The 25,927-nt window shown below is 41.9% G+C and overlaps 1 long non-coding RNA gene across 1 annotated transcript in view; it reads right to left on the bottom strand.

The window, feature by feature from the left end:
- The window catches only part of LOC123001858 (uncharacterized), a 73,095-nt gene that overhangs the window by 33,735 nt on the left and 13,433 nt on the right, over window positions 1-25,927 (bottom strand). The window contains exon 2 of the long non-coding RNA XR_006411153.3: window positions 15,724-15,806. This is a non-coding gene — a long non-coding RNA (uncharacterized LOC123001858). The remainder of the gene's footprint in view (window positions 1-15,723; window positions 15,807-25,927) is intronic.

A 25,927-nucleotide genomic window follows, 5' to 3' on the forward strand; every position in this document is an offset into this window, starting at 1 on the left:
TATGACTCAGTAATCCCACCTATCCTTTTCCAGCCCAGAGAAACACCTGCACATGTGCACAAGGGGGTATGTATGAGGATTTGATTTCAGGTCATGTGTAGCAGTGCAATACTTAGAAGTACAATAATATTCATCACCAAGATAATGACTGAATACTATGGAAAAGCCTTCTTAGGGAATTAAACATAAAAGTAAAATAATAATAATAATAATAAGATAGGATGATCTGTACTGTCCTTGAAGGATCTTGAGGACATACTGTAGAAAGTTTTCGGGGAAACCTGGTAAAGTTGAGGAAGGGACAGAATGGACAGGGTCTGACTCCTCCCCAGGAAATCTAATGGCTGGTTTAGTGCTCTGTGTGGGAACCAGAGAGCACCACTGCACTGAAAAAGGCCACCTCTCCCAGCAGGTGAGAGGTAGAGGATGGGTGAGGGCTTCTTTAGGCCAGAGCAGCCGTGCAGGACTGACACCCCCAGTTAGGTGACCTCCTGGGAACCCCAGTTGGAGCAGGCAGTCCAGCGGATCAAACACATTACATGCAGCAGGAGGGGAGCATTCCCAGGCTGAGGGTTAAGACTTCAACATATTTGGGAGGTGGGGGGCAGGATTTAAGCTACAACACAAGGAAATTGACCAAAGCCATGAAGAATGTGTTTTAGACCAACCAAGGAAAGAGTCAAAGACACCCCAGCAGGTAAAAGCTGTCAACCCCCCCATCTCACTTCCTCTCTCCTTTTTTTTTTTTTTTTTTAAAGATTCTATTTATTTATTTGACAGAGACAGCCAGCGAGAGAGGGAACACAAGCAGGGGGAGTGGGAGAGGAAGAAGCAGGCTCATAGCGGAGGAGCCTGATGTGGGGCTCGATCCCATAACGCCGGGATCACGCCCTGAGCCGAAGGCAGACGCTTAACGACTGCGCCACCCAGGCGCCCCTCACTTCCTCTCTCCTGCCTTGGCTTTGGGAGGCAACAGCTAAGAGATGGGGGGCAGGGAGTGGGCAGCAAGGAGCAGGACACATCTTTCCCCAAAAGCAGTTACTACCTAACTACAAGCTCTAGTGGGGAAAAGAGCCCCTGTCTTTGAGAGGACTGACGTGTTGATTGATATCTTGGACTGAACATTTTTAAAAACCTCATATTCTGGGAACTTTTAAGCATACAAAAAGTAGAGAGAACAGAATAATGAATTCCCTGTGTACCCATTGCCCAAATTCAACAATTATCAACTCAAGGCCAGTGAGTTTTATTCTACACCTTCCCAAGATCCCCCTTCCCCAGATTATTTTAAAGCAAATCCCAGATGTTGTAGAATTTCATCCAGAGATATTTAAAGATGTATCTCTGGAAAATAAAAACTCTTTTTAAAAATAAAACATAACCACCATATCATTATCATATTCTCAAAATTTAAAAAGAACCCCTTAATATCAACTATTTACTAAATGTTCAACTTTCTCCATTTATTGTATAAAAATTTTCAGACGCTTTCTTTATTCACCTGAGTAGCCAAAAAGATCTATACATTGTAATACGTTGCTATTCTTCTAAGTCACTTTTAATCAATAGGTTTCTCTCTCCTCCCTGACTTCTTTTTTCCTGGCAATTTTTTGCAAAGAAATTGGGTCTTTGCCCTATAGCATTTCCTGTGGCCTGGTTATTGCTGTTCGCATCCCCATGGTGTTATTTACCATGTTCTTCTGTCTCCTGTATTTTCTGTAAATTGCAAGTTGATGCTAGAGCAGTGGTCCTCAAAAGTAGCCCATGGGGATCATCTGGGAGATTTAAAAAATCCTGAAGTCCCGGAGAATTCCAGGTCAACTACATCAAAAGCTCTGGAGGTGAAATGGAGGCACTGGGATTTTAAAAAAACTTCTCAGATGATCCCACTATACATACAATACTGAGCATCACCTCTCTAGAGTTCTACTCATATTTAGTTTCCATTTTCCCCCTCTTTGACAGGAGATGTTTGTTGTATACTTTATACTGGATATTTGAAATTTCCAAAGAGGCCTTTGTTTTACGACACAATGAATGTAGAAGTGTCTATGACCTCAGACTGATCAGAAGAGTCTTGAGAATGGCCCTGTTTTTCATCCAGCACCAAGAGATGATTACCCCCACTGAACAAATTCTAAAGGGACAACGGGAGGAAAAATAAAGTCTGTTGGATCATGTCATAAATAAATCCTTAAGCAATGAGCCAGTCACATGTAACTGGATAAGAAGATATCTAGAAGGACACACACAAAACTCATAGCCATGGTGACCTCTGGGAAGTAACTGAATTTGATGTGGCAGGAGAGTGGTTGTGTATGTGTGCATGACAAATTTTAGTCTTATCCCCAATGTTTAAATTTTGGATTGAAAATAAAATCATGTGTTAATTGTGTAAGTGAAGTTTGTGAAAAGGGAAAAAATAGTGGATTTTTTAACATTAAAATTTCATATTTTTCCATTATAAAAGTATTATATTTTCACTAGAGAATGCTTTTAAAATAAAGGAAGAAGAAAAGTAAACTATAAACTATAACTTCCCCACTCCAGACTTACTTTTATGTATTTTCAAAATTATTTTATTATGGACAAACTGTCTTTCCTTGATTTTTAAACTTCCTTCCTGGTCATAGCTACCAGGTGGTCATCCAATTCATGTTTTTTTCTGCTTGAAAAATTTCAATCACACCTCATAATAATTATTTAATTACATATTATAACAATTTATATTTATCCTAGGCACTCTATCAGCTATCATTCTCACAAAAACTTGATAACGTGAATTCTTTTATTGTCCTCATTCTAGAGATGATAAGGGGTTTAGAGGAGATAAAAACTTTCCTAAATATGTGACAATGTCTCATCCCCTTTTCTTAGCTAAGAGGCGGGTATGAAGCTGGCTAAGAGTGTCTCCTCTGTGAAGCTGCAAATATTTCAAAATCAAGAAATCCCTACAAAGTCCTCAATGAAGCAGTGAGCCAACGGTGATAAATCAGACAAGTGGGAGAGTTCAAAAGTTGATCTGGAAGCCACAAAACTGAGCCAGGGACTCTGCAAACTATGGAGATACAAGCAGGGATGAATGCATGGAAGGGGGGGACATTTCCAGGCTGACACCTGGGGGAGTGGTGTCACTCATGTCTGTATTTAGTTTGCTGAGATGGGTCAGTATGGGAGTCAGGATCTGGGACCAACCCGTTTCATGTACAGCTCAATACAGAATGTCAAACAAATACATCCTTGATTTTCTTGAGTCGTGGATGCCATAGAGTTGTAGGGCATTGACTTGTCGGCCCCCCCACCCCACCCCCTGACTACTGTCCCCAGGAATTGCCAGCAGAGTTGATTGTAAAGGTCAGCACCTTTACTTTTCCTGGGTGCTCTGGAACAAATAAAACCATTTCCTCCTGCCATTGTGAGCTGTTGTTCTTGATGGGGTAATCACGGCCCCTGACCTACAGATTTGTGCACCTAAAAAGGGATTTATTTTATTTAGTTGAGCTTAGAAGAAATGCTCCTAATTACATATTGCATCATTATCCCATGTCTCTGTTTCTTAATTACATTTGCGTTAGAGTTAACCACTGAAAAAATAAAGTCAAATTGAAAGGTGTAGCAACATGGCTTTCTACAACACAGAAAAAAAAATCTTAAAGATACTTGAAGAGACAAATGTGTTATTTATTCAACTATAGTTTTATTTTTTATGTGATTTTATTTTTTGTTATAGACAGCAGCCAAATAACCTAAGAGCCTTTTTAACGTGTTTTTCTTGGTATCAACAGAAAATCTGTTTTGTGCAAGTGGCAGCAGGGGGCGCTCGTCCTACAGATTAGTTTCTATCTGAACTTTTCTTCCTAAAGGAAAACTGTTAAAATGTCTGTATGTTAATTAGTTTATGGCTCTTCAATATACACATATAATTTTATTTATATGTATATGTATAATATTTGTTTATGTGTTTATATAGATATATATTTACAAATATATTTTAATATGTAAATAAATATATTTGTATATTTAAATTATGTGTGTATATGTATATATATATTTATATATTTAGAAAGAGCCATAAATGTAACATACACAAATACAAATATAAATAGATAGATTACGTTTATGTTTTTTCCCCATCCATTAATACTAAAACTACATGTGATTATGTTCCCTTAAGTAATTACCACTTTTTTCTCCTTAAGCATGTTAACTTCCTGTTTCACATTGGGAGCTCACTCAATCTTGAGCACAGAAAATTGGGACTTTGGGGTACTGCCCTCTCATCCTCCAGTTTATGTACTTTTTCTTAGTGTCCTCTCTGGAGAACCAGAAGCCATTTTTGGAGCCCGTGCAGGAGAGAAAGGAGGCACGTTTAGTTTCTCTTGTGATGGCTTTGGTTACGCTCTGCTGTGAATGGGCTGCAAACTGCTCCAACACTCCTTCCATTTCTTCTCTTTTCTTTGTCTCCCCTCCTCTCCCATATCCCTGCTCCTCCAAGCCTCTCCCCATGATTACATGCTTCTATCATTCTGCTCTACCTCCAAAGTCACAGGCATCACTCTCTAAGCCACCCACTTGTGGTAGCAGCCTCCTGCGTGGCCCCAGTGATCTCTGCCTATTTCATATGTATATCCTTAGTGCCTCCGGCATCCAGCAGGGCTAATCTGCATACCCACTAGGATAATGTGGGAATGGTGGTGTGTGACCTGCACAGTTAAGGTCACAAAAGACCTGTGGCTTCCACCTCGCTGTGTCTCAGATCACTGAGCCAGCTGCTATGCTGTGAGAGGCTCACGTCAGTCCCTTGGAGGGTCCCTATTTCAAGGAACTGAGCTCTCTTGCCAACAGCTAGCAGTGGCTTAGCCACGGGAGTGAGCCACCTTGGAAAGCAAATCCTCCAGCTTACCAAATAAAGCCTTCAGATGATGCAACTCTGGTGGCCATTTGACTACAGCCTCATCAGAAACCCTGGGCCAAACCACCTAAGTCACCTTCAAATTCCTGACCCACAGGAAATGTGAGATAATAAATGCTTATTGTTTTAAGATGCGGAGTTGGGGGTAATTCGTTACGCAGCCATAGGGACGAATACTCCTCTCCTGGTGCCTGATGACATGTTCGGCACTGCGGGCTTGTGATTTCACAGACTGGTGGCTTATGCTCTCCAAATTTCAGGATAAAATCCAAATCCCTGACATGGCCCGAGATTGAAAGAGGACTTCAACCACCTCCAATTTGACCTCAATCTGTACTCTCTAACTGATTAAGTTCTTCTTTCCAGCTTCTCTCTTAACTAGGGCAAAAGACCCTGCAGGCAAAGCATCTCTTGAGGGGAACAGGAGCTACCCCCGCAGGCAATAAGGGCTGCCCTGAGCCAGCAAGACTCCGCCCGACTGACTCCAAGACAATGATCGCCCGACCCTTAAATGCCCACCTGCATGTACCCAAGAAACTTTGCACACATTTTCCCTTATACAAACATGGAAATATTTTCAGCACTTTGGAGATAATCTTTAAGACACCAGTCTGCTGTCTGCCCGTGTTGGCCTCACTGAAATTAATTCCTTTTTGGTTTCACCACCACTCATTTCTCTGCCTTTGGATTTTGTCAGCAGTGAGTGGCTGAACCCGGTCTGTATGGGATCCCAGGGCCAGGTGCTCTTGCATTTCTGTGCCCTGGCCACAAGATCTTCCACAACCGGGTTCCTGCATGCCTCCCACCCGTACCCACTATTCCTTCCCTCCCCCAGGGCCAGCACATGGAAACACCTTCATCTCCTTAATTGTGGATGGATACAACTGACAGATAAAATACAGATTGCCCAGCTAAATTTGAATTTTAGATGAACAACAAATGATTTTTCTTGTTACACCATATTTGGGACATACTTATACTAAAAATATTGCAAGGCACATACTTATTCTAAAGAGTTCTTCACTGTTTATCTGAAATTCAAATTAAATGGGGCATTCTGTATTTTTAGTTGCTGAATCTGGCAACCCTACAGATGTGAAACACTTTCTCTCAGCTCCTGCCTGGATCACTGCACCTCCCTCTAACTTCCTGTCCTGCAAGACTCTCAACCCAGACTTCCATGCCTCTAGAAATCCTATGAGTACTGTCTCCACCACGCACACACCCAGAATGGGTTAGATGTGCCTGCTGCAGGCTCCCATTCCACCTCACCACCCCGCCCCCCGCCCCTGCTCGTCATCCCTCTCACGTGCCACACACATTACAGTTATTCATTTTCCTCCAGCGCTAGACTGAACTTCTGGAGGTCAGGCACCTCACCGTAGAGCCTCAGCGGTAAAAACATAAGACGATCCCAGCCTACAGTTGTTGAACTCTTCCAATAAGCTAGTCACTATTCTGAGATATTTGCATATATTCATTCATGAAATCCTCACATCAGCCTGAAGAAGGTACTATTAACATTCCTTTTGCTTCCATCGGTGAGGCAGCTGAGGCATGAAGAGGTTCTGCAACTTCCTCCAAGTGGCTCAGCACTGGCAGCGAGGTTGGAGTTCAAGCCCAGCACCCCTGAGGCTGAGCTAGCCGCCATGCCTCTCAGCCGTGTTCGATGAGTGGGGGGTTTTTTTGGATGCATACAAGAACTCATTATCTGGCTAAGTGTTTTCAATTAAGCAAGTCTCTTCAAACAGGGACCCTGTTAAACTTGGTCCTCTCCATCGCTATCCTTCCTTGCTCTCTCTCCAGCCACCAACACCTAGCACAAAGCATGGTGCTTTCCTCACAGGCCAACAGCAATGAATCATTCAGGTCTGTTTTTCCTTCTTCCGGTCCTGACCACAAATCAAGCATGCCCGTGGGCGCGGCATTCCCTAAGGAGGCATGGACGCAGCCCGGCACGTGCCTTAGGGCTAGAAGCTGACAGAGCACTGTGGTTAATAGCACATAGCACGAGTTCTAGAATGAAGCTTCCTGAGTTCCCATCCCAGCTCTCCTGCTTATTAGCGGGGTGGGTGTGGATGAGGTCCTGAGACTTTGATTCTTCATATTCGAAATGGAAATAATGATAGATTTCAATTCATAGGGTGTTGTTGAGGATGAAATGAAATGAAAGGGGACAAAATGTGCAAGGCCTGGGATATAGCGTGTACTCAATAAATGTCAGCTTTTACAACTGCAATGACTACGATAGTCATCCCAGTGATAAGCAGATGGAGGCTTGGCACCCCATGAATTTTTGCGACTTCCTCCTCCCCTTCCTCCTGTGCAAAATTTCAGAAAGCAATTAAAGGGGTGAGTTTGCACTGATATCCTCTGGGGTTTCAAGGCCAGCCTTCAAGATCTAAATTAAGAACACAAAATCAGAGGAGGAAAGTGGCCCCACAGCCCAGAGGGAGCTAGACTGAAGCAAGAATATCCCCACTGGCCCTCACTTCCTGTCCCGTTGTGTCAAACTGGGTGGCTGGTCTCCAGACTCAGGTCAAGAAGCAGCTTTGCTTCTGGACGACTACCCCACGAGAAGCCATGGTGCACCCCAGGAAATGAAGCACGCTCCCTCCCGGGCTCTGCAGCCACATAAGCCTGCACATCTCCAAGGCACCTGTCTGAAGGAACACTCTGAACTTCCCAAGTGGCCAGAAATACACAAGAATCTCGGTGTCTTTTCGGGGAGTGGTCTAAGCTCACTTAATTATAGGGGTGACCATGATGAAATCGAGGCTAACATTTTTCAGCACTTACTACACGTAGGTCACTGTGTTCACTGCCTTACATATGTTACCTCACTTACTCCCCACGCCAATACCATCAGGTTTGGGACCAACGTTATACTTATTTTACAGATGAGAAAATGAATTCATTTGCCCAGGTCATACAGCAAGTAAGAGAAGAACCAGATTTTAAATTCTGTGTATGGAAATAGACTCTTCCGCCACCCTCTTCCCTACGGCTCCGGGGCTTCTGTTAGGAGACTAGGTCAACACATCCAGCAGATCCTTATGATATAACACACTTAGAGCAGTGGTTCCGACGGCACATTAGAATCACATGGAAAGCTGATTCGCTGGACCCTCCCCAGACCAAATAAATTACATTTTCTGGACGGTATAGAACCAAATCATTGGATGTTTTATAAGATTTCTCTGGATGATTCCAGCGGGCAGCCAGAGTTAAGAACCAATCTCCTGAGGGACACTATTAATGGATATATTAAGCTTTAAAAAGAAATTCCTAAGACTCTCATATCAGAAATCTACCTGGAATAGTGTTTGCTCCTCCCTCTCTAAGCAACAATCTCTGCACAGACTGGAGATGAGGACAGCTCATGGAAGGCTCCGGAAGTTTTTGTTATTCGTCTACGATGCCTGCATTAGAAGATTGGTTCACTTTAACACAGAAGTAAGTGCTTCCCTCAGGCCTTAAGGGAAAAACTTTTCGTAGGTGCCTGCCTTGCACTTGCATAAACTTGAGAGTGAGCGCCTCCTTCAATTTTGTCCCTGAGGCATTACCCTTGACTCACCCAACTCCTGACTCTGGCAGAAGTTTTTAGCATATTCTGTAATGTGTAAGAAAAAGTGGAAAAAAATGAAGTGGCTCACCAATGTGTAATAATAATAATAATAATAATCCTCATTTTATAGTACTTGCACCTGTTCTAGTTATTTATTTACAAGCAATAGAAACCAACCATGGCTAAGAAAATAAATATTTGGAGACATGTGAAGTGGGTCACAGAATCCAAGGAAAAGCAGTGGCCTCAGAAAAGACAGAAACCAGGGTGCCTATAATGATCAAGGATGCAGAAGCTCTTCAGGAAACCATCTTAGACACATTAGCTTCTACCCTCTTGAGATCCTATGATCCTTCTCTCAAGATTCAAATCCATTGTAAGAGGTTCTACTTGGTTCCTATGACGGCAGCTTAGCACCTTGACAGACAGTTCCAAGAGCACTGTTTCCCGTAGGATAGTTTCCCAAAGCCAAACCAGCATGCTGTTACAGAAGGGGTGGGGGGCACATGCCAGGCAGGCAAAACCAGTAGGTATTCACTCTAGTACTGTGCCTTTGCAAGGGATTCTGCATCCATGACATTCCATGAGATAGTTGATGCGGGATATCTAGATTCCAGGTAAATCTCTATCCCGACTCTGCCACGTCCTTAATGTTAGCAACAAGTACTCAGTAAATTAAAGGGGTGCTGCAAATATATAGTGTACCCTTATAATCTACTTTCTGAGAAACATGGGCTTGAGAAATCACTGCTCTTGCCCTTCTCCTTTGCTCACTTCTTCAGCCCATTCCATTCCCCCTTTTTCAGCAGCAGAATCTGAAAATCCCCAAAGGTGATCTGAGAGGACAGTTCACAGCACAATCTGCTTATCTGTGAAGATCAGCTGAGAGCCTGCTAATGTGACCAGCTTCTTCTGCTTTGGTCCTTGTGTGACTTAGAAGTACAAGTACTCTGAGGTACCCTGAGGACTATGTCTTCACCTCCATCATTGATTGGCCCACGCTCTTGCCCAATTTCTTCATCCGCTGACAGTGGCCGTTTTCAGTGAATGGAAAGACAGGGTACCCAGTTAAATTTGAATTTCAGATAAACGGTGATTAATTTTTATTTGTTGTTTATTTGGAATTCAAATTTAACTGGGTGTCCTGTGCTTTATCTGGCATCCCTACATTCACCCACTGTGAACACACTTGCCACTAGGCTTCCTAACAGCAGCCCTGTCTAGCCCAACAGGACCCAAGATGGGAACAGGATTGCTTCTATTGAGCTGTATATGCCAAGTCAAACACAAAGTACATTTCCTGGCAGCACAAACTCACAAGATGCTTGCAAATTACAAATCTGTGCTCAAATTCGTTGGGGAAACTCTGCATTCCCTTCAACTCCAATCCCTTCCATCCCAGTTTAGAGATTATTTTTGTCTAATATTTTGGTTCTTTTATTATCTATATAATATTATTATATATATTACATGTAATATTACATATAGGACAACATATGTAATATTATCTATGTAATAAATGCATATTTCAAATATTAACTTTATACATGTAAGTATTTAGATTTATCACCTTTTTAAACCAATTTCCTTGCTCACCATTCCTTCTTCTATCTGAGACCTTTCCTCTGGGATCAGTTTTCTCTTCCTAAAGGACACCCTTTTTGTGAAAAAGAACTAGAAGTTCCCTTTAGTGAGATCTTTTGGTGGCAAACTCTCAGTGTTTGTGTGTCTGAAAATTTCTCTTTTTTACCTCTTTCTTGGAAGACAGGCCAATTGAGGATACAATCCTCAGTCCTGGACAGTTACTTTCTCCCAGCATTCCACTCAACATTCTACTGTTTTCCAGCTGTGGTGTGACTAAGAAGTCTGCTGTCGTGACATCAGTACCGGACATTTCTCTGCATGTAATCTTTTATCTCTGACAAGATAAACTATCTTTTCTTTGTTTTCATAGATTCATTACAATAGGTTTAGATACGGTTTATTTTTACTAATCATGCTTAGGATTCATTGTGATTCCTAAACCTGTGGATTTATGTCTCCTATAAATCCATACTATTTCCTGCCATAATCTATGTATATATATTATCTCTTCTCTCTCTACTCACTCCTCCTGGAACTCCTATTAGACATAGTAACATCTGCACATTTTCTGTTTCTTTTAAACTCTCCATATTTATCTTGCTATGCCACCATCTAAATAATTTCTTCAGATTTACCTTCTAGTTTACAAATTCTGTTTTTAACACTATCTTATCTGCTACTTAATCTGAACATTGAATTTAAATTTCAATAATGATGTTCTTATTTCTACAAATTCTAGTTATTTCTTTTTCAAATCTACCTGTTCCTTTGTAAAATCCTCTTATTCTTCATGTTTTTATTCCCTCTTTCCTTTATTCAAATAATTTAAATACTTTCACTTTATATTTCATATCCAATAATTCCACTATCTGAAATCCTTGGAGATAAAATTCTGATGTTAATTGTTTCTGCAAACTCATAATCGTTTATTTCTTTACACGTTCTGTAACTTTGAATTTTGAACTCATGTCCTGTGGACTTTATCTATGGAAATACTGAAGGGCTTGGGTGGAGAATTAGTAACTCCAGAAAGGAATTTCGTTTTCCTGTTCAAGGAACACTAGAGCGTCATAATCTGAAATTATAGTAAGTTAATTTTCTTACCTCATGTTTGCTCAGATGATAAAGGGAGTCTGTTATTCTGAAATATAATGTGAGACTTTTCCCACATAAATAACATCGTCCAAGGTAGAAGCATCCCTTATCATCTCCCTTTTCTTGCAGAGATTTTTTTCTAGTTTTTCCTTTCATCTAACAGAGTAAACCCTTGAGGATTCAAGTTTAATGGCAGTGTCTCAGTTCTAACTTCTGTCTCTCCTGCAGCTGTTAAAACTCAGAGTGCTGGGTTTCCAGGATTGGAAAAATGCTTCCAGTTCACATGTGGCTTTAGCACTTGCTTACTGGCCTGGTCTCTCCTTTGTATTTTTGCCCCTGAGGATTTCCCTAACTTTGAATTGCTGTGTATTTTACTTATATATTTTACCCAGAACTTCTAGGTGTTTTGTGAAGAGGTTTTTTTAGATGCCTGGTTCACTAGGTTACTAGAAAATGGAGTCCCAAACTGCATTCTCTAGCTCTCTCTTGGAGATTCACATTGCGTGTCAATCAGCATACGCAGAGTCCTCAAGTAAATAAACCAATGAAGACTTGTTTAGATCAGTGTTTCTGGATTTTTTTTTTTCATCCTGAAACCCATTGTTCAAATAATACTTATCCTTTAGAGCTAGTAATTTCTGGAACACTCTTCAAGAAACAGTGGTCTAATAATTTGAAGAGTGATAGTGAGTGAGAGTCTGTCTGCTGATGGACAGAAGCCCTTCTTGTTAAGCTTGGGGAGTGGCCAAGGAAAACTTGACCAACTAATCATTCTTGCATTCCTGGGAGCTTTTTTGCTTTTTATTTTGGGTCCTATATGGAAGCCAGAAACACTGTATGTTTGCTCTTCTCTCTGCCAGCACACAAGGCTGATGTTGTCTCTCTTTTCACAGGGAAAGAAGGGAAGAACTTTCCATTCTAGTCCTTGTTTTCATGCCCAGAAGTTTCCATGTTATTATTCTGGATGTTGAAATTTTCCAAAACCAGTGACATGCAGTGTTTCGGTAGAACAGTTGTATAAAATCTGTTCTGCCATTTTTGAATAAGGAAACTTATCATATTTATTTTTAGACCATAAACTGTCTATTTTTCTGACAGCTCAGGAACAACCAACATTGAAATACAACTTTGCATAGAGCTGTTCCTAACTGAGGGACAGAAGTTAAACTAGTTCTCCAAAAGTTGAAAAAAGTTTAAATGAGCTGCCTGAACGGAACATAATCCTATGATTATGTTCAATTGTGTCACAGTGAATAAAGTGGGCATGTCATAAAATTCTTTCAAACCCAATTATAGACAGTCCATGTGCTTCTGGAACAAGATTTTCCTAAGTTGTGGAGTTGCATAGTTCAGAAAACTAAATCTGTGTATATTTTCAGAGACTAGAAGAGTAGAGCATTGTTATGGAAATTATAATAATGCAGTGTTAAAATCAAACTTTATACAGAAAATAAATAGAAATAAGATTTCCCTAGGAAATATTTTTATTGTTTGTCTGATTATAGTAAAAAAATTTATCAGAAGACTGGGGTAAAGAATTGAGTGTTTTCCAGCCCTAAGGTCTGTCTTTAAATTTCCTTTACTGCCTTTAATACTACTACAGATTTACTAGACAGGCTTCTAAAATAAATAATCCAGAACAAACAATGGCTATATTATGGGCAATATCTTTCTAGGGTGACTAGAAGATGTTGTACCATGTAATTGGGAGGAAAATCTCGGTAAAGTGGTTAAAACTGTGTTCTTATCCTCCCCAGAGAATTCTTGACATTGATAGCAGAGGCTGAGGATGTTGCTGTTGCCATTGAGGCGTGGGGACTTGCAAAGTGTCATATCTAATTCCCAAGGAACAAGCAGTATTAGGTTCAAGGAAAAAGCAGGAGTGGGCTCACCCACCTCACAGAGAAAGAGAAACCAGTCTTGATATCATATAGGGCCAACCTGAGTCTGGTTCAAGGTGTACCGTCTGCGTCAATCTGAAGTTAACATCATCTACCCAGGGGGAAAGAACATGATTGTCTAAGGCCAGGGTAAGCAGTTACACCACTGCGAGGTGGAATCTACTCCTGTACCATTGTCTGAGGAAATAGAATACTGATAAAATCCTTTGTGTCCAGTCCAAGTTAGGGATGATATAGAGAGAGGTTTACACAATAGGCCATTGCCTGAGACACCCACAGAAGGCTGTTCTCCATTCCCTACCCATATCTGGAATGGAACGGAAGAAAAACAATACGCCCTCTAGTCCCACCATCTTCCTCGGTCAGACATGCTCACTTCCAACCTTACTCTCAGTTGATCCAGACCATCTGAACTTTTCCCTTAGCAAAAGCTCCATGGAAACAGGGAGACATCATTTTGCTATCTGGCTATCCTCACAGACCTACAGAGAACAGAGGATCTGCTACATGTGCTTATGTCATAGCCATGTCCACATAACAGAAGAAAGGCATGATGGAAGCACAGAAAACTTAACACAAACTGTCAGAGTTGCCTGCTTTGTGGCAATAACCTTGGCATGACTTCGCAGGGGCAGAAAACACCCAAGTTCACATCCATGAAACTGTTCCCAAACCAGGCAACCCCAAATGCTAGGCCACCCAAAAGGGTCAAGATGAGTATGAAAAAAGGAGGAAAGTGATTAGATATGAGACTCAAAGTTCTAATATGTCCAATGGACTCTTCACACCTGCATTGTTCTCTGCACCCAGCTTTGTGAAGTTCGTTCACCAGTTGTGAGCTGGACTAATAGACATGACATTATGCCACATTCATCTCAAGCACCCACATAGGAGCTCATGGTGGGTCCTGACTTCCTTGGACATATTCTCATGACTTAAAAGTCCTACAAGCACCCAAGCAGGGGAAAAAAAAAAAAAGGTAAAAATAAGTAATGGAAAGAAGTTTTACTTTTTTTTTTTTTTAAAGAAGGGTAACTTTAATTTGTTTGCAATCTTAATCCATGAAGCTAATGTTATGATGTTTACTAAATTTTGTGAAGGAAAAGCTCTGTAACTGCCAAATTTTATAGTCGAGCAACAAAAAGACATTTTCAGAAGCACTTCAAATTCAACATTGGTAAATGGAATTCATCATTTCTCTTCAAAATCCCACCCTTCTCAGGTGTTTCTCTTTCATGAATGGCATTACCATGTATCTATTTTCAGATCAAAGATCAGAAAAGCTTTTTTGCTTCCTTCCCCTTCCTCATGCCCCACATTCAAATTCCAAGTTGTGTCACTTCTACATTTTAATGAACCCATTCTTTTTCCTTTATCCCCAATTCCTCCTCCCTAGGTCAGGTGACCATGAACTTCCACCTGGATACTAGCATGGCCTGTTAGACTGTCTCCCTGATTCTACTCTTGCCTTTTCTCCATCCATCTATCAATGCAGGCAGGCTCTTTTCTCACCAAGAACCTTTCAAGGACTCCCTAATATTCTTTAAGGAATATCTGAACACTTTTTCTTGGCCTATCAGCCCTGCAGGATCTAGCACCTGCCTTCCTCCCTAGATACTTCTCTTGCCCCTTTCCTGCTCACTCTGCATTCTGCCCATGTTGTCTTTGAGTGTCCAAACACACTGTACCCTCTCCCATCTTTGCACAGGATTTCTGTCTAGTTTCTCTTCAACGTCTGGTCTTTACTTAGATATTCCTTGTTTGAGGAAGCTTGCTTGAGCCTATAAGTCAGGTTAGATGGTACCCCATGTAATTCTATAGGACCCTGTATGTCTATCAGAACATAGCATTTTTGTTGCAGATTGCTGGCCTATATTTTTTCCCCAGAAAGTAAGTGCTATGTAGCACCAATGCATAGCCGAGTGCTTCCCTACGGTGACCTAAACAAATATTTTGAATGCATTAATAAGTAAACGAATGAATAAATGAATAGATGTTCAACTACTTATAAGATCTACCTCTTCTATACTCTTTTTGGAAATAATTACTTAAAGATATACCTGGGCTGAATCAGAGATAGTAAAGATTAGCATAGCATCAACGGGAAAATTGTAGATCGAAAGGATAAAATGATCTCTCCTTATTCAGTTTTCATGCCAACCTCAGGAATCCAGTTGAATTATGTAATTCCAAGTGGATCCTGCAGTCTCAGGATGAAGTTTGACCTGCGTTCTTTTAATTCACTAGTCACTGCAGTCCTCTCTTCCTTCCTCCGCGTATGCTTCTTGAGCTATAATCTCCACCCAACCAATCAGATGGAATCTCTTGACTTGTTTGATGACTATTTGAAACAATAACTGCTGTTGTTCTTCCAGAACTTGCTAACAATGGCTAAGTTTTTAACTCAGTTGGGACACTATGCCAGAAGAAATACTTAACAAAAAGTCCCCCCTTCCCCCCACTTTGTAAAAGCAGACTTACATGGAACAACATAATGGACATTCTCATGGCTGAGCAATTTGAATAATGACATCTTGGATCCTTAAATCTTATTTTAAATGATTCTGAGAAGTTTTTTGTTGTTGTTGTTGTTGTTTTGTTTTTTGTTTTTGTTTTTAATTGGGAAAAATCTAATAAACTGCCCAGGGGTAGATACTACTCACCAGATCTCTCTTCAGAGCGTGAAGTTGAGTTCCACTCAGCTGGGGAGGGCTGTGGGTATCCAATGAAGTACCTTGAGTTTATTCTGTAAGCAAAACATTAGCACTTTATACCATAAACGCCCAAAGCAGCCCAGGAGATGATTTGCAATTACTGTTGACCATTGAACAACACAGGTTTGAACTCCATGGGTCCACTTATCTATGGATTTTAAAAAATAAATACAGTATAGTACTATAAATGTATTTTCTCTTCCTTGGGATTTTCTTAATAACATTCTCCTTCTGTAGCTGGCTTTATTGTAAAAGTACAGAGTATAATACATATAACAGGCAAAATATGTGTTAATCAACTGTTTATGTTATTGGTTAGGTTTCTGGTCAACAGTAACTATTAGTAGTTAAGGTATGGGGGAGTCAGAAGTTATACATAAATTTTCAACTGCACAAGGTGGGCTCAATGCCCCTAACCCCTGTATTGTTCAAGGACCAACTGTATGTTCAGGTAGTTGTTTCCACCAATCATTGGCCCAGTTCCAAAGTCATCAAGATTCTCATTGGTGTCATCCCATTTCATTTTGTGACCTGTATTCTATCTCCTGCTGCCTTCTCTTTAATATTCTCCCCCTCCCCAAAAGCTCTTGATTTCCTGGCTACTCTCCCAACTTCCCCATGTAGAGAGTTCCCTACTCTACACAATCATCCCAAGTTCTTCCTCCCATCCACCCCATCCAAGAACATTGCTCTTCCCTTAATGTTATTGATAGTGGATGAGAACTTATCTAGCTATAGTAATTCATAATAAAGGAGAAACTACTTATAAATTTTAACGTTTACTTTCAAGGGGTATTGACATTTTAATAGAGGTCCTTGTTAACCCATTGTAGTTAGAACAACGGAGGAAGGGAGGTAAATTTTTTTGAGATACTTGCCTCATTCTCAAACTAAGTCAATTCAACTTCCCAGAGCCAACAACTTTGGAAATGTTGTCAACCCTTTTAGATACTTGTAAATTCAAAACTGAGAGCTGTAGGAAGCGGAATCCAGGTGATCTTCTGCATTCAGGCCAATGTCAGGGAGTGCTGATGCTCACAACAGATGTTATTCTCCTCCTACTACACAGATGGTCAATGCAGGTGAGTGATGCAAGCGAGTGGTGGTTTGACAAAGACATGCCTGCAGTCTAAGGACAGAACCAGGAATTCCTTTGACCCCTGGAGTTGGATCACATGTTCTCCTGTTTATCCTACTATCCTCCTATTCAGGGCACACTCAGCCTGAGCCTATGCCCACATCCAGGAAGGAGGTGAAGAGGAGATGTGCATGGATAGCACTCTGTGAGCTGGAAGGGGGAGGTAGGGGGGTGAAGTGTGGAACAGATGCAAGGGCTGGTTATTATTAGTGCCCTTGGTAAACAGGAGAGCAGCTTACCCAGGGATGAAATCAGCTGTTTTTGTACTGGGGCAAGTTCCAGAGATGACTGCCTCTGCTCTCTTCCCAGCTTGATCTGACTCTCTGAAATTTGAAACTGCTTTTCCTGCTTCTAATTTCTTTTTTTTTTTTTTAAGATTTTTATTTATTTGACAGAGAGAGACAACCAGCGAGAGAGGGAACACAAGCAGGGGGAGTGGGAGAGGAAGAAGCAGGCTCCTAGCGGAGAAGCCTGATTTGGGGCTCGATCCCAGAACACTGGGATCACGCCCTGAGCCGAAGGCAGATGCTTAACAGCTGTGCCACCCAGGCGCCCCCTGCTTCTAATTTCTTCACTCTCAGTGTACTTGCTGAAGCCAGGTACATAATAAAATAATTATAATAATGATAACAACTATTGTTACTAACCATCTAGGAACAGTTCCGAGACTTCATATATGTAAACTCAGTTTTCCTTACAACCACCCTCTGACAGAGGTGCTATCGTTGTCACTGTTTTAAAGATGAAGATCCTGAAGCCCAAAGAGTTGTTCAAAAACAAAATCCAACTAAGTAAGTCTAAATATCTAATTGGCTCTATTGAATCAATTCATGAATCCAGCAGCAACACATCTAGCAAATAGAAGGGAGATCTGAAGAGCTGTACAAAAGGGAAGGTTTAAATGTAGAAAGGAGCTGGGACAAGGAAGTCATAAAGAGAAGAAAGGAATATTTCAGGCAAGGTCACCTTCCTTTGTGGGTGAAGGTAGAGATCTATCATATAGATAACCTCACTATTGCTGATCAGGTAATTCTCCATTGACTGGTTAAAGGTCACATCCCTGGGAGGGGCTGAAATTGCAATTAGGTTAAGTATTAAGTCTTGGGTTGCTGACATGGGGCTTAGCACAACTGACTCCATTTGTAGTCTGCAGTTTCTTTGTTAACAGAGTTGAAGTTATTGTCCAAGGACACCCAGCTTGTTAGTGGCAGGGCTGGGATTTGAACTCTTCCTAACCACTCTGCTGCACTGCCCTTGTTTACCTGTCATCCAATCATTTTGGTTACCAGCTTCTTCCAGTAATGACTCTTGGTGTCTCATTGCAACCCACATTATCAGCCCCTCCACCACCTGCATGAGTCAGGTGAGAAACAGGTCAGTGTTTCTCAACCTTAAATGTACTTATGGATCATATGGGGGATCTTGTTAACTTAAAAATTCTGATTCAGTAGTTTGGGGTGGTGTCTGTGATTCTGCATTCTTAACAACCTCCCAGGTGATATCAATGCTACTAGCCCACGGGCCAAACTTTGATAAGCAAACTCAACATGACACCTGACTCAGTATAAGATACCTACTCTGTTTTCCTCTCTGCCAGCGGTTTCACATGTATGGGGCTGCGTCCATGGCAGGTGTGTCCCCTCCTGGAGCTACCTGATACACCTATGAAAAGCCTCACATTTGCAAAAACTATCTATAATCACAGTTGCTGCCTCATCCTTCTCCACCAGCTGCTTATTTCCCCTTTCTCTGTCTCCCTCCCTCTTTACTTGTCCCCTCTCCCTTTCCTCTTTGTATTTCTTCTCTCTCTGACCCATAACAGCTTCAGCTGAGTAAACCTCACTACAGTTCTTATTATTGGAGACTTCTCACTAAACAAACACAGCATGTGCTTCTTGCCACCCAGAGATTCTGTGATTATGATAATGTCTACAACAATCTTTAACCAGCCTGAATGCTGCTCACTGCCGTGGGATGTGAGCACAACACAAAGAGGAGAAACGTGGGAAGAGAATTAGGAAAAAAGCTTGGAAGAACATTCTGTACTGTATATATGATTTACAAGCGGCCTTGATTATTTATTATGAACATTATTCTTCTTCCCTATAATCACAAGAGAAAAGAAAACATATTGTTTCACTTGAGGGCTATTACAGAGCACTGGGAAGTCTCTAGGAGTTCACAAACAGCACAAACAGGACAGCTGTCACGTTCACAAAGCCTGAGGAGCGAAGGAGGGCACCAAATGCTCCCACCACTAAGCCGGGCTGCCCACGCTTGACGGCCAAAAAGGCCACCTCAGGGGCTCCCGCCTTATCATCATCCAACACTGTGACTTTTTTATTTCGTGCGAACTTTCGATAATTGGAACCTGATGAAAGGGAGGGCCTTTGTGCATATAATGGCACAAGCAAACAGCATCTCCTTAAAACGTCAAGGCTTTACGAAGGCATGAAAACAGGATCCTAGATTAAAAACTACCTATATGTTATGGACTGCATGTTTATGTCCTCCCCAAATTCATGTGATGAAGCCTTAGCTTCAGTGTGATGGTACTCAGAGGTGGGCCTCGGGAGGTAGTTGGGTTTTGATGAGGTCATGGGGGTGGAGCCCTTATGATGGGGTTGGTGCCCTTACAAGGGGATGAAGGGAGCTCTCTCTGCCCCTCCCCCCCATTTGAAGATACAAGAAAAAGTCTGCTGTCTGCAACCCGAAAGAGGAGACATACTGAATCCAACTCTGTGGACACCCTGATCATGGGACTTCCAGCCTCAAGCCTGCAAGAAAGAAATTGTTGTTTAAGCCAATCTGTTATGGCAGCCTGAGCTAAGACATCATCTAAGAGAAGCATTAAGAAAGACTAGTGCTGACAAAATTGTGCAGAAAAGAAAGGTAGCATCATTTAGTGCAAAGGAGTACAAAGAACATTCAATGTGGAGTTAGAAGGTCTGGATTCACATGCCAGCTCCGTCATCTTTAGGACTGCGAATTTGGGCATGTTACTTAACCTCTCTGAAGTACTACTTATCTCACGGGCTTGCAGCAAGGACCTAATGGACTGAAGCACATGAAGGTAACTTCCAGGAAGCAGGCATGTAACAAATATTGGAAGAAGGTACCACTCTGCTTCAGAATGCAGAGGGGTTTCTAAAAGGGATGGTTCTTTCTCAGAATAAGAGAGATCCATGTGTCTGGGTCCAGGTGAGAGAGGCCTTGCCCCCTCCCATTCACATGGCTGCTGACCAGTTGACAAGAAGTGTTGTCTGCCTCACCTGACAGGGCAGCACACCTTCCACCACATCCTAAGAAAAACATCCCCATAGTTAGACTGTCCTCTGGGGCACCAAGGAGCCGAAGAAGCCCAAGGAGCCTGAGAAGTTTGGTTACAAGCACAATTTGAAGCCCTTGGTAAAAATGCAACTCAGGACAATTGTATTTCTACCCCGAAGTGTTTTTAAAATACTTAAAATCAAAAGGTCAAGGCTTCGAGATGCATAATGACAGGCTGTTATCTCCATTCCCATCTGCTTCTGGTACTTTTGTGAACATGTTCTGACCTCACACTGTGGGTGGAAATGCAGGAAGGATGCTGTCTGTGCATTAGTGTGAGCCTTGAAACTTGTCTAGAGCACTTTGGAAGCCCTGCCCAGATGGCATAAATAGACATAGACTCCCTTCCTATCTCAGCTTGAAAATGACACTGTAATTCTTGGAATTAAAGGATTTCAGTGTGCTCTAAATCACGTGTCAGGTATTACTAGAAAGAGAGCTCGTGATGATTAAATGAGAAAATTTGAGGCCCATCACAGACTTAAAATCAAAGCACAACCAATCAAGCTTCTAGAAGCAATTAGAGACCATCTTCATGACCTTTAAGAAATGCAAAGATTTCTTGAACAGAGCATCGAAACATTTCTCTCTAGTAGTAAGACCTTTCTGTTCATCAAAAGACATCATTAAGAGATAAGAGGCAGGGGCGACTAGATGGCTCAGTTGGTTAAGTGGCCTGCCTTTAACTCAGGTTATGATCCCAGGATCCTGGGATTGAGCCCCACATTGAGCCCCACATCAGGCTTCCTGCTCAGCAGGGAGCCTGCAGAGCCCGCTTTTCCCTCTCCCTCTGCCCCTCCACCTGCTTGTGCTCACTCTCTCCCTCTGTCAAATGAATAAACAAAATCTTAAAAGAAAGAAAGAAAGAAAGAAAGAAAGAAAGAAAGAAAGAAAGAAAGAAAAAGAGGCAAACTATGAAGTGAGAGAAGATATTTGCGTATATGTTATCTAAGAACTCCTACCCCATGGCAATCAAAGACTACCACAAATTAAGTTTTAAAAGACAAAACCAAAAGTTTAAGTGATCAAAAGTCTGAAGCAGGCACTTCACAAAGGAAGATACCCAAATGTCCAACGCGTGTGTAAAGAGGTGTTCAACATCACAGGTCAACAGGGAAATGGAAGTTAAAAATCACAGTGACACACCACTACTCAGCCACCAGAATGGCTAAAATAAAAGATCGGGTGTGGGAGAGGAAGCCGAGCAACGGGTACCCCCATATCCTACTGGTGGGAAGGTAAAGTGCTTCAAATATCCATATAGGTGATCACTATGAAGATGGGGACTCCTGGGATAGAAGACATCTAGTGGTAGGGATAAAAATAAGGTAAGTGTGTGGGGCCCCTGGGTGGCACAGTGGGTTAAGCATCTGCCTTCGGCTCAGGGTGTGATCCCGGCGTTATGGGATCGAGCCCCACATCAGGCTCCTCTGCTGTGAGCCTCCTTTTTCTTCTCCCACTCCCCCTGCTTGTGTTCCCTCTCTCACTGGCTGTCTCTCTCTGTCAAATAAATAAAATCTTTAAAAAAAAATAAGGTAAGTGTGGCTGGGGAGAGGAAGAGCAAATCTATCTTACACTTGAGGCCTCCCTTATCTACTGGTTGGTGCCCTTGGGGACTCCAGCTGGCCTTTCCACAGTTCTCCTCTCCTTGTTGCACGTTTCTTTCTCTCTTGCCCTTGGATCTCTAGGTCTGGGACCGAAGACGTGGTTCCACTCTCCCCATCCCCCAGTTCCAACAACGTTTATTGCTTCAGGGGGATAAACAAAGACATAAGCAGCAGTTTCACAGATTTACTTCCTATTGCTGCAGAATGCATGCCTCTACAGCCCTTTCTCATGCTGACAGGTTTTGTCAAAAGATACTCAAGCTTACTGTAGACCAAAATGTAGTCTTTTACTGTAATTATTCTTCGTTAAGCACAAATGCTTATGTTTATCATCTTATTTAGTAAATTATCCTCAATCCTTCTTCACACCCATTGTTTGGTAATTCTTTTGTGTTCCTGGTGCCTGATTCCTGCTCCCCCTCCTGACACCCAGCCTTCCCCGCTGTGGCCTTTTCAACTTAACACTGTTCACAGTTCCATGAATTTCTCATTTAGCCAATGGCATCATTTTCCAAGAACAATTTGGGAATATTGGATCACAGCCTTTTTTCACAGCCTGTGAACATTTCTATGCTTGAAGTTAATGATACAGTTTTAGGGTGGATGTTTAAATCCAAACTAATCTCAATTTTCTTTAGCTTTAGTGCATAGAGCACTAAAGTTCAGGGGAATTATTTTCTGAATGGAGCCTGATATTTGGGCCACTAAATGCTTTTATGTGTTTAATTCAAGTGGTCAGAGGAAGGACAGATATGCATGCAAGACCATTCCTAGGAAATTTATCCCTGAAGTTCTCAGTAATTTTTTTTCAGTGTCATAAACGCTGCTGATCTCCATCAGTAATTGGAACATGCAGTACAAGATGGAAGTTTCTTTTGTTTTGTTCTAGCCAGAACTATATGGATGGGTTCTACTTCTGTGTGGCAGACACGACTTATTGCATACTCAGCGTTCATTTTCCATTACCACCGCCTCACTCCTTTTCTGAATGCAGAACTCCGATTTTGCTCCAGAGAATACTCATCAATGGATCTACATCAGCCATAGCGATCTCATTCCCCCTGGCCTGTGATTGGTCTAGAGATGGCCATCTGCCACAGTTCACCCAATGAGATGTAAACAGACCTCTGGTTGGTGGAGCTTTTAAAAAATGGCTGCCTTCCTGGTAGAAAAGCACATGGTCGTTTGCCCCTTTACATTTACTCTCCTCCTTCTTCCTTCTTCCTGCCTGGAACACAAATGTGATAGTAGAAGTGCAGTAGCCACCCTATGAGCAAAAGGAAAAGGCCAAGAGAAACACACAGACATCAGGCTTAATGTTGTTAAGCTGCTGAATTAATGTCAAGCAACTGCCTACCTCTGACTTCCTGTTATGTTAGAAAAATAAACCTTTAAGTTTTAAGTCTCTCTAATTGGTCTTCTGTTACTTGCAACCCAGGGCATTCCTAGCAAATGCTCTCCTTTATCATGGTAAGGTAAAGAGGAAGTAATACTCATTGAGCAGCTTCTGTATATCAGGGATTGGGCTTATTTAAATACGCTAGCTCATTAGCTCCTCAGACAACCTTATAAAGTTGCTCTTAGCATCTCTGTCTACAGATGAGAGCGCTGAGTTCAAAGAGGGTTAGGAAAAGACAGATCCAGGATGAAAGCCAGGCCTGTCTAACTCCAGTGTCCAGGCTCTCATCACCCCACCACACTGGCTGTCAACCGTTGGGTCAGGCAGATGGAAGCTCGTACTGTTTTAGTTGAAGTATGAGCCCTTGGGTAGTTTGAAACAGGAGCATCTGCTTGTTTGTTTGGATTTTCTATTGTCTTTTCTGTTAATACCCTTAAAACAGTGTTCTACAAAGTGCTGGTCTAAAAGAGGTTTACTATCCTGCCACTCTCTTGCTTTTGTATTCAAAAGTCAGGTAGAGAAATGTATGCCAATAAAGGTAGGCAAAGCCATAGGCTTTCCACTTGAGGAAAAATGACACAATTGTGTATCCCTGTCAATTGTTTCAAGGAAATCTATGGGAGAATGAGGAGTCCAGTTTATTAAACAACAGTAGAACTAGCCCTCCTTCCCCACTCACTCTGTGTAGATAGAAGGTAGGATTTAGGAGCTCACAGCCCAGAGGTCTTCCCCACAGCCTGAGAGTCTCAAATGTTCACCATTAAAGCTACAAAATGATAAGACAACAAAAACTCCAATTAGAAGAAGCACATCTTATTTTAGGAATTTCACCTCCCCACCCCTAATCCAACCGCTGCTCTTAACACATTGCCAATTGGTTATTCAGTTGGTAGTCATGACCCCAAAAGGAAAAACAGTGGGCAGGAAATGAGAACCGAGGTACATGTGCATAAGGCCATAGGAGAAGGTGATGAGATGGAATTAAAACACCGTACCATTAATGATGCTTCTGTTCATTCATTCAACAAATGTTTGAGGCACTATTCTAGTGATGAGTACAGAGCTGTGAGCAAGACAGAGGTCTCTGTCTTCTCAAAGCTTACATACTAGAACAGAGATATATATTTTTTAAAACATAGATATATTTTATCCGAATCTTTTTTATTATCTTGGTGATAAACACCGTGAAAAAAAATTTAAAGGGTTACAAATAAAGTGAATGGAGAATGACCCTAGTAATTTCAAATAAGTCAGAAAACCTTCTTCGAAGGGGTGATATTTGAGCAGAATCCTCAATCATAAGAGTCAGGCCACTATGCAAAGATAGGCGGTGGGGTGGGGGGTTTCAGACAGCACGTGGGAACAGCATGTGCAAAGGCCCTGAGATGCAAATAAACCTGATGTGTGACTGTGATTTGGGCATAATGAACCAGGAGGTAGGAGATGAAGTTGAGAGACAGAAAGGCCAGGTTGTGTAGGGGTCTGTGGCCTTGGAAGAGGATGGAAGGCATTGCAAGGTTTTATACAGGTGAGTGACCTGATCTGTTTTACCTTTGTTAAAAAAGCCTACTTTGCAGCTCTCTGGAGAATGGACTGTAGGAAGGTCAAGCGTGGAGGCAGGGAGGCCAGTGGGAGGCTGTGCAGGCCTCTAGGTGGAAGATGATAGTGGCTCAGACCCTGGGAGTAGCAGTGGAGATAGGAAAAGTTATGGCATTTAGGGTAACTTTTGAAGGCAGAACAGGGCTTGATTTGAATTCATCGTAGGGGTTAAAGGTAAGAGGGGTCACAGATAATTCCAGGTCCCTTGCGGGATGGTGGTTACCCTTTTCTGGGAGTAGAGAAGGCTAACATGGAACATTTGGGGGAGAATACTCTGGAAGAGGGTAGAACTTGTAAACCAAGAGTTCTATTTTGGACAAGTTACATTTGAGAAACTTATGAAACATCCAAATGGGCTTGCTGAGAGGGCAGTTAAATAATATGTCAACAATCATAACAGTAACAGTGGTCATTAATTAGGCACTAGCTATGCACAAGTGTCCTTATAAATGTCATCATGCTTGGTACTCAGTCTTACAATATAGGTGTTACTACTGTCGTATCCCCGAAATCCAGGTAAGGAGAAGGAGACTTTCCCAAAGGTCAAGCTACTTGTCCAAGATCCTACAGTGGGTAGGTGGCAGCCAGGCCATGAACTCAGAGCTTATGATTCCAAGGCCCATGTTCTTTCCCCTGAGTCCATCCAGCAAGAGGGTCCCTGGGGAAGCTTTCAAGACCCTTTCTGGAGCTATTGTACAAATTCAGGGAAGTGGGGCCTGCTTTGTAGGGGTGGGGCTTCCCTAGGCCAGGCCACTAAGCTTCTTTAGGGCTCTTTCACTGGGCAACCCCAATCCCCTCTTGAGGAGAAAGGGAAGAGATTTTTCATGGACTAATGAGATGTCACCTTCTGTCTAAGTTTATTAAATCTGAAAAGCTCTCAATTTTAGTGCAAAGATTGATTCTTTCCCTTCTCCTCTCTCAGGGCTTTTTAAAAGTCTGACATTACTTGACCACATAGAAAATATTCTCAAATGTACTTGTCGCGGAGGACAGAGGGAACTGCTCAATATCTGGACTAGAGAAAGGGCAGCTGCCAACGAGAGTGCATTAAGGCCTCTGCCTCTGGTTATTTAACCTGTA

This window comes from Ursus arctos, unplaced genomic scaffold, assembly GCF_023065955.2.
Source record: "Ursus arctos isolate Adak ecotype North America unplaced genomic scaffold, UrsArc2.0 scaffold_3, whole genome shotgun sequence".
NCBI lineage: Eukaryota > Metazoa > Chordata > Mammalia > Carnivora > Ursidae > Ursus > Ursus arctos.